The 15865-nt window shown below is 41.3% G+C and overlaps 1 protein-coding gene across 1 annotated transcript in view; it reads right to left on the bottom strand.

Annotated features, from left to right (window-relative positions):
- KCNK10 (potassium two pore domain channel subfamily K member 10) overlaps positions 1 to 15865 on the bottom strand; it is a 69538-nt gene that overhangs the window by 12304 nt on the left and 41369 nt on the right. The window lies entirely within an intron of this gene.

Below are 15865 nucleotides of genomic sequence, written 5' to 3'. Positions count from 1 at the left end.
GAAGACCAGTGAAGGACCAGATGAAAAGAGTTGAGAAAGAAGGAGCAGCAGAGAGAAACCACAGTGTCCTGACCCCAACCCCTGTGCCACTCGCTGCTGCACTGGTGATAACATGGGTGGAGGAGAGGTGTCTGGAGTGAAGTGAGCCTGGGAGTGAAGCTGAGGCTGGAAAAGGAGGAGGAAGGCATTTTGAATGTTTGTCTTTTTTTGTTTCCAAACACCCAACTCAGTAATTAAATATTTATGCTAATCGGCAATAAATTAAGTTAAATTCCACATGTCAAGTATGTTTTGCCCGTGACAGTACTTGGTAAGTGATTTTGCTGTCTTTATTTTGACCCGTGAGTTTTCTCACTCTTGTTCTTCCTATTTTCTCCACATCCCACTGCAGGGAGAGGAGTGAGCCAGAGGCTGTGTGAGTGCTTGCTGCCAGCCGGGGCCTACTTACCACATCAATGAAGAAAGCATAGCAGCAGAATTCTAAATAATATATTTTAAAATATACACAACATTTCAGACACCTCCGTGGGTTAAGAACAGTGGTTTGAACCATTCCACTAGAGATGGGCTTCCCCTACTGTCTAACCAGCTCTCTTCATGCTTCAGTGCTATTTTAATTCTCATGTTTTATAAAGAATGCTGCTATTGCTGCCCAAGAAGATGCAAAATCCATCCCCTATTTCTTAACTGTAGCAAGTACCATAGAGGAGACAGATAGAAAAAGCTGTAAGCACTCACATTTGTTACTAAGCTTGGGAGAGACAATCCTGAACACATACAGGGTACAGGTCAGAGTAAAGAAGGATTTTTTTTACATTGCTGTTTTTCCCCTTAAAACCACATTTCTGCGGGGTGTTTGTCTAGACCCAGATGGAATATGCAGCAAGATTTTCACAGAGCAGCAGCTTTCTCTAATGTTATTTTTGTAAATCTCTAGGAACGGATCTTGCTGCAGTCATAATGTGAGTACTGATACTGTGTTATGAAAACAGAGAAACACTGGCTCAGAAATTTTCTAGGCTTGATATACCCCTTTCCAGTCTTCTTCCTCTCTCTAGATAGCACACATAGGGCTTTCTGATATGCACCAACTAATTTTTGCACGTTGCTTATTATGCTATTGAAGAAACAAAAATAACAATAATGAGTCCAAACCTCTGTTCTGGCTGAACTGTACTCAGCCCAAGAAAAAATAAATGTTGAATAAGAGGGCCCCATGTGTATATATATGCTTTTCTCAGACACTGGAGCAGACAAAGGACAACAGAGGTTCATGGCACAGATTAAGCAATTTCAAAGGATGCTTGCAATTTGAATGTATTCTTCCGAATTTGGAATGTATTCTTCCTTCCTTCCTTCCTTCAACTCCCTTCTGAGTTACACTTATATACCCCTCTCCCAAGGAGTGCAAGAATGGGTTAATAATGGTTGTTCCACATCACTTCCTTGTACCTGAATGGATTTTACCTTGCTATTGCTGGCAACCCTGATTTTGATCAGTGTTGAGTCAATGCTTTCATCTTGTTCATCAGTGCAATTCAGGGGAAAAAATAAAATGCAGTTATGATGGTGCAAAGAAAAGCGCCACATAGCAGGAAGACTAGACTTATGAGTATATGTTCAGCACCTAATTAAGAAATGCACTGAGACAGAGAAAGACAATTAGTGTAGCTAGATCAATGAGAGATCTAGTTATCTATTGCATGACATGGCCACTTTCAAAGACTTAGAAAGAAAAAGAAAATTGAACTCCATGTTAGAAATATCTCCTCTTAGCAGGGTAGAGAAATTCAATATTCCTTTTTTTAGCTCTATTTGGGCTTTCATTTTTTGTTCTGTTATTTTTTTGTTTTGTTTTCTTCCTCTACAGCAGAATAAAGCATCCAGATTCCCTCATACTGTTGAGTTTTCAGAACATTTCCCTAGTGATTAGGAATGTAACATCAGCATTCGTAAGGCTAGAGTGGATACTTTGTTGGAATAGATATTGAAAGGTTAAACAGTGACCTTTTAGAACAGGGAGCAGATCTTGGCTAGACTTCTATCTGTTTCTAGACTGGAGTTTTCAGTTTCTGCTTAGTTTGGAATAACTGGCTAAGCAGCCTTCCCTTGCCCTTCTCAGGTACAATAGCATACACCATTCTCTGCAAGAAATTCTTGCAGAAGCCTCCAAATTTATTTACCATGATATTTCTTATAGATATTAACAGTATAAAGACTGCAATATTGCAGTCTTTCTAGAGAAAAACACTATTTGTGACTAGCCAAGTAACCAAAGAGCGTTCTCTCAGGTAACTAGACCACAGGGAGTGAATTTTACTCTAGGTGGGATACAAATCCCAGAAGAGTGGAAGGAAAGTAAAAGGAGGAAGACAGAGTAGCTCCCCCCGGGCAAAAACGTGGAAAGAGTGGAAAATGTCTCACCCCTAGAAGTGTACCTCCATGCCACAACTCTCCCCCTGGTCCTCCCAGCCTTCTCCAACATTTTGCAGGATCTGTGACTGCTTACCTGCAAAGGTAAAAGGAGGGCAGGGAGCACCTTCAAAAGGAAAGCTCTGGCATAGGGTGAAGGGTACATCAAATACTTTGTCCCATGGCTCAAAACAGTTCTTACTGCCACAATGACACGTGTATGTGCCAAGGGAAAATATGAACATGTAAATTACATTAGAGTGGTTAATACGATAGCTTGACAGTCTGAAAGGTGAAGGTTGAATATGTAAAGCAACATAACACTAAATTCGCCACCTCCATCCAGCTTGTTCGTAACCTTGAAGTAGTATCTCTTAAGTGAAAAAGCAGCACAGTCCTCATGCCTGGGACGAGGTACCATGTACAGATACCCTCATGAAGTAATTTCTATCTATTGCCTTTCAAGATCCATCACCACCCTCACAGTCTCTGATGCTTCTCCCAAGGTTGCCCGCAGGAGTTTTGGAGGATATTCTGAAGAACGCTAACTAGAATGGCTCTATGTATTTTTGGGGAGAGAGGGGGGATCAACAATCATTGTATTATGAGTGATTTTGTGTTGCAGTTGCATTTCTGTTTTGCTTTTCCTTTACTGCCTATATTGCAAACTTAAACAATCTTGAGGTTAGGATTTTCTTTAAGATATAAATCAGGTTTTCAGAGATGGCAACACCTGCATCAAACCCCTGGCACATAGGATTTGGTATTTCAGCACTGCACTGTCAGGAACATAGAGAAGTTTCCACAGCAATATGACCAAAACTTAAGGCAAAAACAAAAGGAGGGTATTCACTATTAGTGCTTAGGAAAGAGTTTAACTTTCAAGCTGATGGTTGAAAAGTTCACATGTTCTTTGGCATTAATCAGCAGCTTCCACTAAAGTATCTTATTTTTTAAGCTTCATACAGAGTACCTAAGAAACCCTAGCTGCTCAGTAAATTCTTAATCATGCTTTCAGCTCCTGTTTGTCTTGTATTTCATGAGAGACTCACGGGGTTTATTTCCAGTGCACTTTACTGCAATTAAATGTTATGTGACTAATACCAATTTTAGCAGGAGGCAGGCAGGTATAGTTTTAATCTTTAGAATAGTGGTTCCTGAACATTTCAAACCGTGAAGAAGGACCATTTAACTCAATTCCTTAATAAGAAAATTGGGATTCAGGTTCTGCATAGAAATGCAACTCCTTGCCACTGCTTATACTGAGATAATTCTGAGTAACCTGGTTTCAAACCAAATGAGAGGTGGCAAAGATTGGGCTTTGATATAGAGAAAGAAATAGTAGTCATGTTTTTTCACCATAGAAAACAGAAAAGAAACAGCAGGCACAAAAGCTGGCAAAAGGACAGATATCATATTCTAGAGATAATCTCTGATGTACATAAAAAATAGCCACAGTACATTCAAATTAACAGTGGAAGAAAACCCCTTCCTGAAAACTTACTTCATCATTATTGTTTTTATGACAAATTATCATCCATGGATCGATCCATCATCCATAGAAGGCTTTGGAAACCCTTCTATTCAGTGTCAATTGCCAAATACTCTCTTACCTTGCACTTAAATCAGTTTTTTAGCCACTAATTGCCTACCACACCTGTCTTCGGTTTATTAATTAATTCTGTGTAAGCATTCAAACAAGTGCTAAAATATTAGGCACCCTACAAAAAAAGCTAAAGTAGATGAAGAAAAACCCTGAAGATAACAGAGGGTCTTGGGTTCACATACTACAGTTGCTTCAGTCTATCCACAGTCAGAAAGCAATGTAATGAAAATTGCTTCCCAAATGAAAAATGAACTATTACAATTTACTGCAATACAGATAGATACATGAACAGTGATAAATAAAAGCCTTTGTATTAATCATGGATTCTGACTAGTTTTTGTACAATATTCTATTTTCAAGAGCTGTAGAATATTATGAGCACTGCAGTTCAGTGACAAGAGTATGACCCCAGTAGGAAGAATTACGGAAGGTTTGAGCCTCTAATAATTTTAAATAATGAAAAGAAAAATAATGAGAAGATATTAAAAGGTCTCACATAAGCAGGCAAAACAGTACAAGATTTCCTCTGAAGTGCCCTGTAGTCAACAGCTACACTGTGCAGTGCCTAACACTCACAGAAAGAGGTGTTACAGTAATACCAGTGATGATTACTTTAGGGGATGGACTTCAATGCATATTGGGTTTCAGTTTTGGTACATTGGAGCTGACTTGAGATTTTCAGATAACACTATACTCTGGATTTAAGCTAGTTTTAAAGCCTGGCTTTAGAATAGTCTTTCCTCCTCTGTTTATACTATCATATTTTTAGCGAGACTGATTTGATTCTACAATTGGAGCAATTATTATCTCTTCCTGGTGTTGACATGTTCTCCCTTCTTAGAGCTGCTGCCTTCTCTTTCTAGCAACCCCAGGAACACACTTTCAACTATCACCAGTTCAACATCTCCTGGGGCTCTCTTTAGAGGTAGACTCACTTCAAGATCTTCATGATGCTTTCTTTGAAGTTGCCTCAGGCTGATGCTATACTTCTTGCAAGCCCTTACAGGCCTAACAGACATTGTTGATAAAACCAAAATGTTTAAAAGATCTTTCAGAGATGTCAAGATCTGAATTTAACTGTTCAGGTTAGTATTAACCCTTAAATTATATGCCAGTTTGCAAGAGGTTATTAACTTGCAGGATTAAACAAAGGTGTGCTCCACAGCCAGCCGACATAAGCTTTAGACTCTGAACTTATACTCAGCAACAGTGGATAAGAATAAATCAGCAAAAGGTTTGCTGCCCTTAAGTTACTTTCCCTGAAGCAGATTAGCTGTAAGCATCACTAACTGAATTAAATACCCAGTTAGAGGAAATAGAATGCCAAAAGCTGGGATCCATTGATTTCATCATTAATTTTTAGTATTAGCATACTATCTCAGCATTGGGCAGAAAAAGATACTTTCCTGCAGCTCAAATATAATGGAAGGGGAAAGTGATCCAAAGAGTAAAATCAAGATATTCAAGACCACACCACAAGCCAGTGCTTGAACCCAAAATAGAATTCAGAGACAGATTTGGCTCTGGTGGATGAAGAGTCACTACATGTAATGAAGTCACAGCCCACACCATTAGTTGTTTAGTTCACCCATAGGATTATCATTTGCCTGTATCTTCTATTGGCACTGGAGCATAAGGACTACTAAAGCAGGTGATGATCAAAAGCAAAAATAAAACTTCCTGCTATCTTTCCATCACCGTAATTAAAGCACCTATTAGAAACATAAAAAAAGATGGGGTCTCCAGTATCTCAAGGAGAAAAGTATTTCAGAGACAGACATTGTAAATTTACCACTCCTGCCTTTCATCCTCCCGTTCAACTTTGTAAGAATCTACAGTCACACTTCTGCCATTGCTAGACATACTACAGTGAAGTGTCCAGATGGCCCTGGGTCTGGACTGCTTTACATCGAAGAAAAGCAATTAGAACAACTCTTGTTAAGAAGGTTATTGAAGTAGACCAGGCAGGAAGGAGCAGAGAGAGGAATGCATTCATAGAGTACAGAGAGACTAACAGTCCTCTTTGTAACAGATGTGTTACTGATGAACTACAGGAGAATGCACCCAAAGTTTTCCAACCTGGAGCACACATCTTGACAATGAAGTACTGGATTTCAGGAGTGCTTGTGCATTTTGACTTAAACAGTTGTCAGACAATATTTTTTGAAAGGATTGAAACATGCTTCCTCACCGTGCCCTATTGTTTTCTGCGTAATGAAACTCCTTTTCAAGAGGATGGAGGGAGGAGTGCACCCATCAGAAGTGGTTCACAACCCACTCCAATGTGGTGGGATACACTGTTCGAATTTCCATATGCTTAAAAAGTCATTGTGCTGAAGTCTTATTTTCCTGATGAGAGCACATCAGCCTTAAATTGCTAGAGACAAATGATTCTGAAAAGTCTAACATCTCAGCATTGACTGTGTTTTTAAAGACAGTTACTTTTGGTCTAAATAAAGTCTGATGAGGAAGACAAGCTGAAATAAACAGAGGCAGAGCATTTGCTGACTGTGGTGCGTCCATGCTCAGTTTGCTAGCTGCTGTATATTGCTCTTCCAAGCTGCTCTTTCTGCCGAGCTCTTTGTATAGAGCCTACACAATTGATGCAATTTCTGGATTCTTACAGACCTGCATTCCTTAATTTCACTTTTATCATCAGCTAATTTACAAAAAGCATGTCTTAGATTTAAAACAGAGAAACTGAAAATGAAATTAAAATACTCACCAGATTCGTAAGGCATTATGTATTGCTGGCAAGCACTAGAGTGTATCTAGGTTTTTTATTATTCTTACGTTGTAAAGTCCATTTTTAGCCAAATATGCTTTATGAGAATTATGAAGGATAACATATTGCCTGCAGATCTCTTCTGTTAGTATTTGTCTATGCATGTATCCATAAACTTAGTGTTAACTAATTGCAAAATTCAGATCTGGGTCTAGGTTTTGTTTTAAATCACCCCTAAATTTCAGGATGCTCAGATTTGAAATGTACATTCAGGTGCATACCTACTTGAAATAAACACTACATAAGTATCTACCTACATAAACCAATCCTTCGTTGACCTACAAGCACCCTTTTTTAACCTTGCTCAGGGAACTGTGACTCTCAGATGGACCTTTAAGGTGTTACAGGCAAAAGAACAGATAGTGAGCTGAGATTGTTTACATCCATTTGTTCTGGGTTTGTAAATCAGTGCTCTAAAACACTTCTTTTTATCTGTACAAGCTCTCACCACACAGATTATTTTTTTCCTGAGCAAGTTATTCTACTGTATGGGGAGCAAAACAGAAGCACCTTCAAAGAACCAAATTCCCAACTAGTGAGAGAGGCACAGAATTACAGGAATCAAATGAAAAATGTTTCAAGTCAGCATACTCTATGCTCTGCAATAGTGTTTCTCCCCAAAGCTACATCAGCTTTGGTCTTTCTGTAACAAGGTGATCTTGTGTATGAGGAAAGCAGTTGCATTATTTCTTCCTCCAAGTTTTCCTGCAGGTAACCTACCAAGTTCATATGAAACATTACTTTTGCTGGTGAAATTCTGGGAATTATGAGGGAAAATTTCCTCTGCCATAGAATCACAGAATCATTTAGGTTGGAAAAGATCTTTAAGATCATCAAGTCCAACCATTAACCTAGCACTGCCAAGTCCACCACTAAACCATGTCCCTAAGCGCCACATCTACACATCTTTTAAATACCTCCAGGGATGGTGACTCAACCACTTCCCTGGGCAGCCTGTTCCAATGTTTGACAACCCTTTCAGTGAAGAAATTTTTCCTAATATCCAATCTAAACCTCCCCTGGTGCAACTTGAGGCCATTTCCCCTTGTCCTGTCGCTTGTTACATGGGAGAAGAGACCAACACCCACCTCGCCACAACCTCCTTTCAGGTGGTTGTAGAGAGCGATAAGGTCTCCCCTCAGCCTCCTCTTCTTCAAGCTAAACAGCTCCTCATAGGCCTTGTGCTCCAGGCCCTTCACCAGCTTCATTGTCCTTCTCTGGATACGCTCCAGCACCTCCATGTCCTTCTTGTAGTGAGGGGCCCAAAACTGAACACAGGATTTGAGGTGCGGCCTCACCAGTGCCGAGTACAGGGGCACGATCACCTCCCTGCTCCTGCTGGCCACACTATTTCTGATACAGACCAGGATGCCATTGGCCTTCTTGGCCACCTGGGTGTAGCGAATAAGGACACAGACTCCGTCTGAGAGGGCATGAAGATGAAGATGAAAAATCCCTTTATTATACAGCACAAGTGCCTTTTTATACCTCACATCATGCCACGTATGCACTTCAAAGAATTCCCTAGTACATCCCCTAAGCAAAGGTCATCTCGACACTCTTCCGCTAATTTCCTTATCTTTGTCACGCCCTCAGAACCGTGAACTGCCACCTCTTATCTCCCTTTTTCCCATGGCTTCTTTCACTTCCCATCTTCCCATGGCTTCTTGTTTACCAACGCTATGATACTGCTTGTACTCTCAGACATTGATTCCTCCACACCTGGGCACACTGCCGGCTCATGTTCAGCCGGCTGTCAACCAGCACCCCCAGGTCCTTTTCCTCTGGGCAGCTTTCCAGCCACTCTTCCCCAAGCCTGTAGCGTTGCCTGGGGTTGTTGTGGCCGAAGTGCAGGACCCGGCACTTGGCCTTGTTGAACCTCATACAATTGGCCTCAGCCCATCGATCCAGCCTGTCCAGGTCCCTCTGCAGAACCTTTCAACCCTCAAGCAGATCAACACTCCCACCCAACTTGGTGTGGTCTGCAAACTGACTGAGGGAGCACTCGATCCCCTCGTCCAGATCATTGATAAAGATACCAAACAGAACTGGCCCTAATACTGAGCCCTGAGGAACACCACTTGTGACTGGCCGACAACTGGAGTGAACTCCATTCATCACCACTCTCTGGGCCAAGCCAACCAGCCAGTTCTTTACCCAGCGAAGAGTACGCCCGTCCAAGCCATAAGCAGCCAGTTTCACCAGAAGAATGCTGTGGGAAACGGTGTCAAAGGCTTTACTAAAGTCTAGGTAGACAACATCCACAGTCTTTCCCTCATCCACTAAGTGGGTCACCTTGTCATAGGAGGAGATCAGGTTAGTCAAGCAGGACCTGCCTTTCATAAACCCATGCTGACTGGGCCTGATCACCTGGTTGTCCTGTATGTGCCACGTGATGGCGCTCAAGATGATCTGCTCCATAAGCTTCCCCGGCACTGAGGTCAGACCTATAGTTCCCCAGATCCTCCTTCTGGCCCTTCTTGTAGATGGGCGTCACATTTGCTAACCTCCAGTCAACTGGGACCTCCCCCGTTAGCCAGGACTGCTGATAAAGGATTGAAGGTGGCTTGGTGAGCACTTCTGCCAGCTCCCTCAGTACCCTTGGGTGGATCCCATCCGGCCCCATAGACCTGTGTGTGTCTAAGTGGTGTAGCAGGTTGCTAACCATTTCCCTTTGGATTATGGGGGCTTCATTCTGCTCCCCATCCCCGTCTTCCAGCGCAGGGGGCTGGGTACCCAGAGAACAACTGGTCTTACTATTAAAGCCTGAGGCAAAGAAGGCATTAAGTACCTCAGCCTTTTCTTCATCTTTTGTCACTATGTTTCCCCCCGCATCCAAAAAAGGATGGAGATTCTCCTTAGTCCTCCTTTTGTTGCTAATGTACTTATAGAAACATTTTTATTGTCTTTTACAGTGCCAGATTAAGTTCTAGTTGGGCTTTGGCCCTTCTAATTTTCTCCCTGCATAACCCCATGACATCGTTGTAGTCCTCCTGAGCAAGTGGCCGTTTGCTCCTACTTTCCCATTCTTCTAGCAGTGTCTTCACATCAGCTTCACTTAATTTCTATCAGCCCTAACCACTTCTTCCAACCTCTCAGCCACATTTCGTCTTTAATTTCCATCTAGCTTCTTCCCTCCAAAACTTTCTGCTTCACAACCAACCTGCCATTTGCTACCATCACATCCTTTTCTCTGCCTACATATTTTCCTGTTCATTTAAAAACAGTTTACAAATAAGTGTTTCCACAGAGTCTTAGTACACTGAGGCCCTGTTCCTGGCTGGCTTCTATAGTATCAAAGTGCTAATAACCAAAACAGCATGTAATTAGATCTACTGTCTTTACTGCAACAATAAGAAATTCTTACTGGATTATGAAAATGTAGGATTCCTTTCTGGTGACTGATTTTTTATATTTCTCAGCCATTTTGTTTTGGTGGAAATGACCCAGGAAATTGTTGGGCTAAGCTCTGAACACTGAAAATTCAGCTCATAAATCTTGTATCACTTTGGAATAACACTGTGTATGTGCATCAGCAGGTTGAATTTCACACCCCGTCCTGACAGCTCTGTCCAGAGACAGGATGCCAGCAGATGGCAGATTGATCATTCCACTGGACCGTTCCCCTGTGGAAGTTCTTGAGTGAATTTAAAAAAAAAAAAAAAGGTAGCTTTTTTCCTTACAGAAAATCACAATGAATAACACTGTATTAAAAAAGAAAAGATAGGGTGTTAATATCCTCAGTGGGTTTTTACCGGCTGATGTAATAACACACTGATGCTGGCTAGTAATGAAATGTAATAAAACAAAGTAAAAGAGATTGTGTTGATTTTTGGTATATTTTGATTAGATGTCAGGAAGTGGAGAAGAAACTTTTCCATCAGTCTTCCATTAACTTAATCTGCTCAGAAATGCAGGTGTCAGGCCATATATTCAGAACTACAGATAGGATCTTACTAGCTAACGTATCACTTAGGTTACAATACATTTATCTATTAACCATGTCCCAGATTTTGAATTCAGTAACTAAAGTGCAAATCCAGAATTATTTCACTGGTTTGCCTAAGCAGTGATCTGGATTTGAATTTCTGGCTTTGGGAACAATCTCATCTGAAAGTTTGATTCAGCTGCCAAAAATGAGAAGAATTGATGCTCATATGGGGCTGGAAGAGAAAGCACGGGGTGGGGGCTGCCTGGCAGGAAGCAGACGGGGTCCCTGGGTATGGCATTACCCTAGGGAAGAAGAGGTAAAGGTGGTTCTTCAAGGAAACCTCAAACAACTTCTTTGAACAGCAAACTTTGCTGAAAAATCACTCACCAGTCCCGCACTGGTGTCAGGTATAATGCTACAGGTTCGAGCCAAGGGAAAGAAGAGGAGGAGAGAGAGGAAGGGGAGAGATAATAGAGCAAATGGACGGACACAGAGGAGACAAAGAAAGAAGACTGTATTTTTCAGTGTTCCTGCCCTGCACAGTTACTCTTTTGTACAAAGTTTCTTCCCCAGGATCTGTTTTCCATTCATTTTCAGATAAGGAATTTGTAAAGACAATTCCTGTCACTTGTACAGTAACAAAAGAGATCAGAGAAGCTAAAAATCTCTAAAAGGAAGTTGAATCTCTAAGAGAAAGAGTAGCTAGGGTGGATCTGATGTATTCAGAAAGACAAACAACAAAGTTTAGGAAAGGTATTGCTTTGGCAGTAGCTAAAAGAAAGCTTTCCACCAGCTCAGTGGGACTTCTCTTACTCCTGCCCCAGCCCCATCTCCCAACTAAGAACTACTTTTCCTAGGACTGTTTCAAGTTTAAGGTAATGCCTACTGCTGTCTTTCAGAAAAAGAAAAAAAAGGTGTATATCATTTTCGTAACACTTACATGTCTCTTAAATCTAGAGCAAACCATTTCTCAAGAGGTCAATGGGCAAACGGGTTCTCTAAGCTGAAAACCTGAAAGACAGGTAGCAGATGTGTCTGTTCTGACACGTCCCCGGTTCAGTGAAGCGTGAGTTGTTTAGAGTGTCCTTGTTTCAGCTGGGATAGAGTTAATTTTCTTCCTAGTTGCTGGTATAGTGCTGTGTTTTGGATTTAGTACGAGAATAATGTTGATAACACACTGATGTTTTAGTTGTTGCTAAGTAGTGTTTACATAGGTCAAGGACTTTTCAGCTTCCCATGCTCTGCCAGGTGCACAAGAAGCTGGGAGGGAGCACAGCCAGGACAGGTGACCCAACTGGCCAGCGGGGTATTCCATACCATATGACGTCATGCTCAGTATATAAGCTGGGGGGTGTTGGCTGGGGAGCAGTGACCGCTGCTCGGGAACTGGCTGGGCATTGGTCGGCAGGTGGTGAGCAATTGCATTGTGCATCACTTATTTTGTATATTCTATCATCATTAGTAGTAGTAGCAGTAGTATTTTCCCTTCTCTTTGTGTTCTATTAAACTGTCTTTATCTCAACCCATGAATTTTACTTTTTTTCCAATTCAAGCAGCTGTGTGGTGTTTGGCTGCCTGCCGGGTTAAACCACAACACAGAGGCATTGCGTTTCTGCACAAAGTAGTGTATTTTCTTGAGACATGAGCTTCAGGGATGCAGCCTTGCCACCATCCATGTCTCTGGCTGCTCGCTCACATCCCTGTACTGCAATTCACACCCTACCTACCAGCTGTGTTGCCAGACCTGTCCTCAGTGCCATGCTGTAAGCCAGAGGGGTGAAAGCAGTAACCAAGTCCAGGAACTGCTCACGGTGGCTTCACCTTAGAAGCCAGAAAATCCTGGAGTGCTCTCAGAAATACCTTGTGCCCAGTCTGAATGCCTGCATCTATACTGAACTGCAAGATGATCTGTCAGGTTATGCTTGTCCCACCCACTTCCAGTGAGAATCTAAACACTCGTTACAAGGTTTGAATAAAGGCTATCTGAATTTAGCCTATATTTAACTCATGATAATGACAGCTGCTGCATTCTGTAACTGCACTCTGCCTATGGAGTGCTTTCCTTTCTATCTTTAGATGCTTGCAGTCTCTGTGTGTACAGAGCAAGCCAAGAGAATGGGGTTTGTTCTGTTTATTATAGAAACAGTCTCAGGTCATTCATAAGATCCCTCAAATATGTAAGATAATAATACTACTTTTATGGTTTTATGTCACCTTGAAATGCATATTTCATTTCTGTAGTGTCTGGAAAGCTTTGCCAGGTGAAAATTATTTATACGAATTATCAACTTTTTAATTAGATTTCCAGTGTGTACATCATTTTCTTAGATGGGCTAGGAGAACCGATTCATCACTGAACCCCGATATTGAACGCTTGTGACCAGTGCATAGAGTAAATCTGGTGACCCTGAACATATCCATTTTCTGGGGAATCACACTTGTATGCATGTGAGAAGAGACTAGTAGCCAGGTTCTGCCCCAGATTATTGAAGATGGGACATATAGGAATAATCAGTAGCTGAGTAGGCAGGGCTTGCACGGGGGATGCTTTGGTTTACGTCTCTGACCTGGTTGATATTTATTTACTTGTACCAAACACGATTACTCCAGTAGGACAGATGGCATAGACTAGCCAATGCGTGGTGTTTGGGATACCTCCTTGTATCCCAGGCAGCATCACTCTGCCAGTGCCTCCGTTTCCTAAAATGGTTCAGGAAAAGTTCCTGTTTTTACAAAGCATTATTTTGCAATGAACTACTTCCAGCCAACCTAGTCACAAATGAATAGTTGTTTTCCTGGTTACCTACACACCAAAACAGTGGCAACATTTTGGATTACAAGTTGAGCAGTGGCATGTGTCCAGCTCTTCTGCTGAAATATTCTGTCAATACTGTGGGGGTAGTGTGTATCTGCTAAAAGCAGATCTCTTTCCCCCTTTATGGAGTTCAAATTGTTCTTCAAATTCTCACAGAGTGCGTGGGCTGATCACCGCAATAGCTAAATGTGGCATTCTTAGCCTCTAATTTGTGCTGCTAATTAATGTAGATTTGGTGGGGCTCCGAACAGGTCGTGTCAGAGGAAGCAGAAGTGCACTAGCACAACTCCTCTGGGAGGAATCCTCCTTTCATCTTTCCAGCTATGCTAGGGGATACCCGGGGCAAGCTGTCCCTTGTGTGGCATGGGCTCCATGCTCACAGTTACACTGTTGGATGGAGCAAGAGACCTGTTAAGGAAACGCATTGGGTGAAAAGACTGTTGTGCCGACAGAGAAACCTTCCTCTCCTTCCCACCTGCCAGCGTATGCATACTGCCTCTTACCTAGCTTCAAAAATGATCCTAACCAGAATGCAAGATCAAGTTGCCTTCAAATCCCATCCACCTGTACAGACGATGACACAGTTGCAAGGATTTCAGGAACTCTTGGCTGCCCTGACACCAGTCGCGTAATATCCCTAAGGGTGAAGGGGATAAACAGAGGCAACTGGAGACACACAGAAGCAGAGTGTTGAGGCCTATGCACATGGAAACTTGATATAATGTCCAGGACACATGCAACGTTTCTTCCCATTCTCTTCCCCAAGGGTACAAGCTACACTGTCCCAAATTGCTCCTGAGGACGCACTAGAAGGCAAATAACACAGGTAGCTAGTGAATGCCATCTTAGAGACTCAGCTGAAGGCCTGTGAGGGCAGATGTAGCTCCGATTTTCATTTCTGTTAAGTGCTTTTCAAAATGGGATGATTAGAACTGCATGTGATATTCATGGTGCAAGTGCACCATGGACTTGTGCAGTGGTAAAATGGTCTTTTGGTTTTCAACTCCTTTGCTGACACTCTTTTTTCCCTTTTTAACTGCTGCTCAGTTTTGCAGTGTTATTTTCAGACAACCATCCATTGTAATCTCAGATCCCTTTTGGAGTAGTGAAATTTGATGCTATCCCTGTATGAATATATCAGGATTTCTTTCCTCAGACTTAAGAAATATGCATTATTTTGTATCACTAACACTGGATTCCATTTATCATCTTATCATCCTTTTGCAGCTTCCATTTTAGCTATCCTGAAACATCTAGAGACATAATTTGCAGACACTGTCACCTGCGTATTCTTCTTGTCTGAACCATTCCAGGCCAGCTCTGTTAAAACTGTAAGATCCCAGCAAGGACTCCCGTGGAATCACATCAATAATGCTACCATCTATTCCTAATCTCCATTTACCCTTTAAACATGTACTGATGTGCGAGACCTTCTCACTTACCTCATCACAGCTTCATTTCCTTATAGCCTTTGATGAGAAAACTTGTCAAAGGCTTTCTAGAAATTCAATTTGTTGTATCACCAGATCATTGATACACACTCAGTGACCCCTCAGCTAGCTCCAAAAGATTTGTGAGGCACACCACCCAACATTTTATTATGCTTTTCGGTATCTTTTTAGCCTATGTTTGTTCCTTTTAGTTTCCTCCTAACTATTCTCCTAATTTTTATGTCCTCTCTTTAAAGGTTGTAGCGGGTTGCTTTATGCCCACAAACATGCTGAATTTGAGTTCCTTATGGAGACAGTTACAAAGTAAGAAACAAGAGTTACACATTGAACTAAATTTTGTTCACTGCCCAGGATTAAATCAAGAACTGTTACTCCACTTGTGGATTCATCTGATTAGGTTCAATTTATGGACCATTTATGGAGCCTAACAATGTAAACACAATGTGATAATAAATTACATAATTACTAAAATTATAATGATTATTATATTCTGCATTAGCTAACAATATAAAGTATATATTATGTATAATATATTAACGATCATATGTAATATGTCAAATGTTATGTAAATAATCATATAAAGTGAAACCACTGATATTAAGACTAGTTACTAAGATGCATGTAAATTGTAAACTGTATCAGGAATATTTCAAATAGCTGAATCTCATTACTAGGAATTTGTAGGAAGTTATGTATAACCCCGTCCACCAAATCACAAAAGAACAGATATAATGGATTTATGAAAATCAAAATAAAAGGTATAAACATACATCTTGGCTAAACAAGGGGACTACAGATCTCTAAATTGCTTTGGAAGCTGACAAAATACCAAGAAAGAAAAGAAATTGTTTAGGTAGTTAGATAG

The sequence above is a fragment of the Calonectris borealis genome, chromosome 5 (assembly GCF_964195595.1).
Source record: "Calonectris borealis chromosome 5, bCalBor7.hap1.2, whole genome shotgun sequence".
In the NCBI taxonomy this organism is placed as follows: domain Eukaryota; kingdom Metazoa; phylum Chordata; class Aves; order Procellariiformes; family Procellariidae; genus Calonectris; species Calonectris borealis.
Note: the sequence above shows the minus strand (reverse complement) of the source record. Positions and strands in the feature narration are given on the sequence as shown.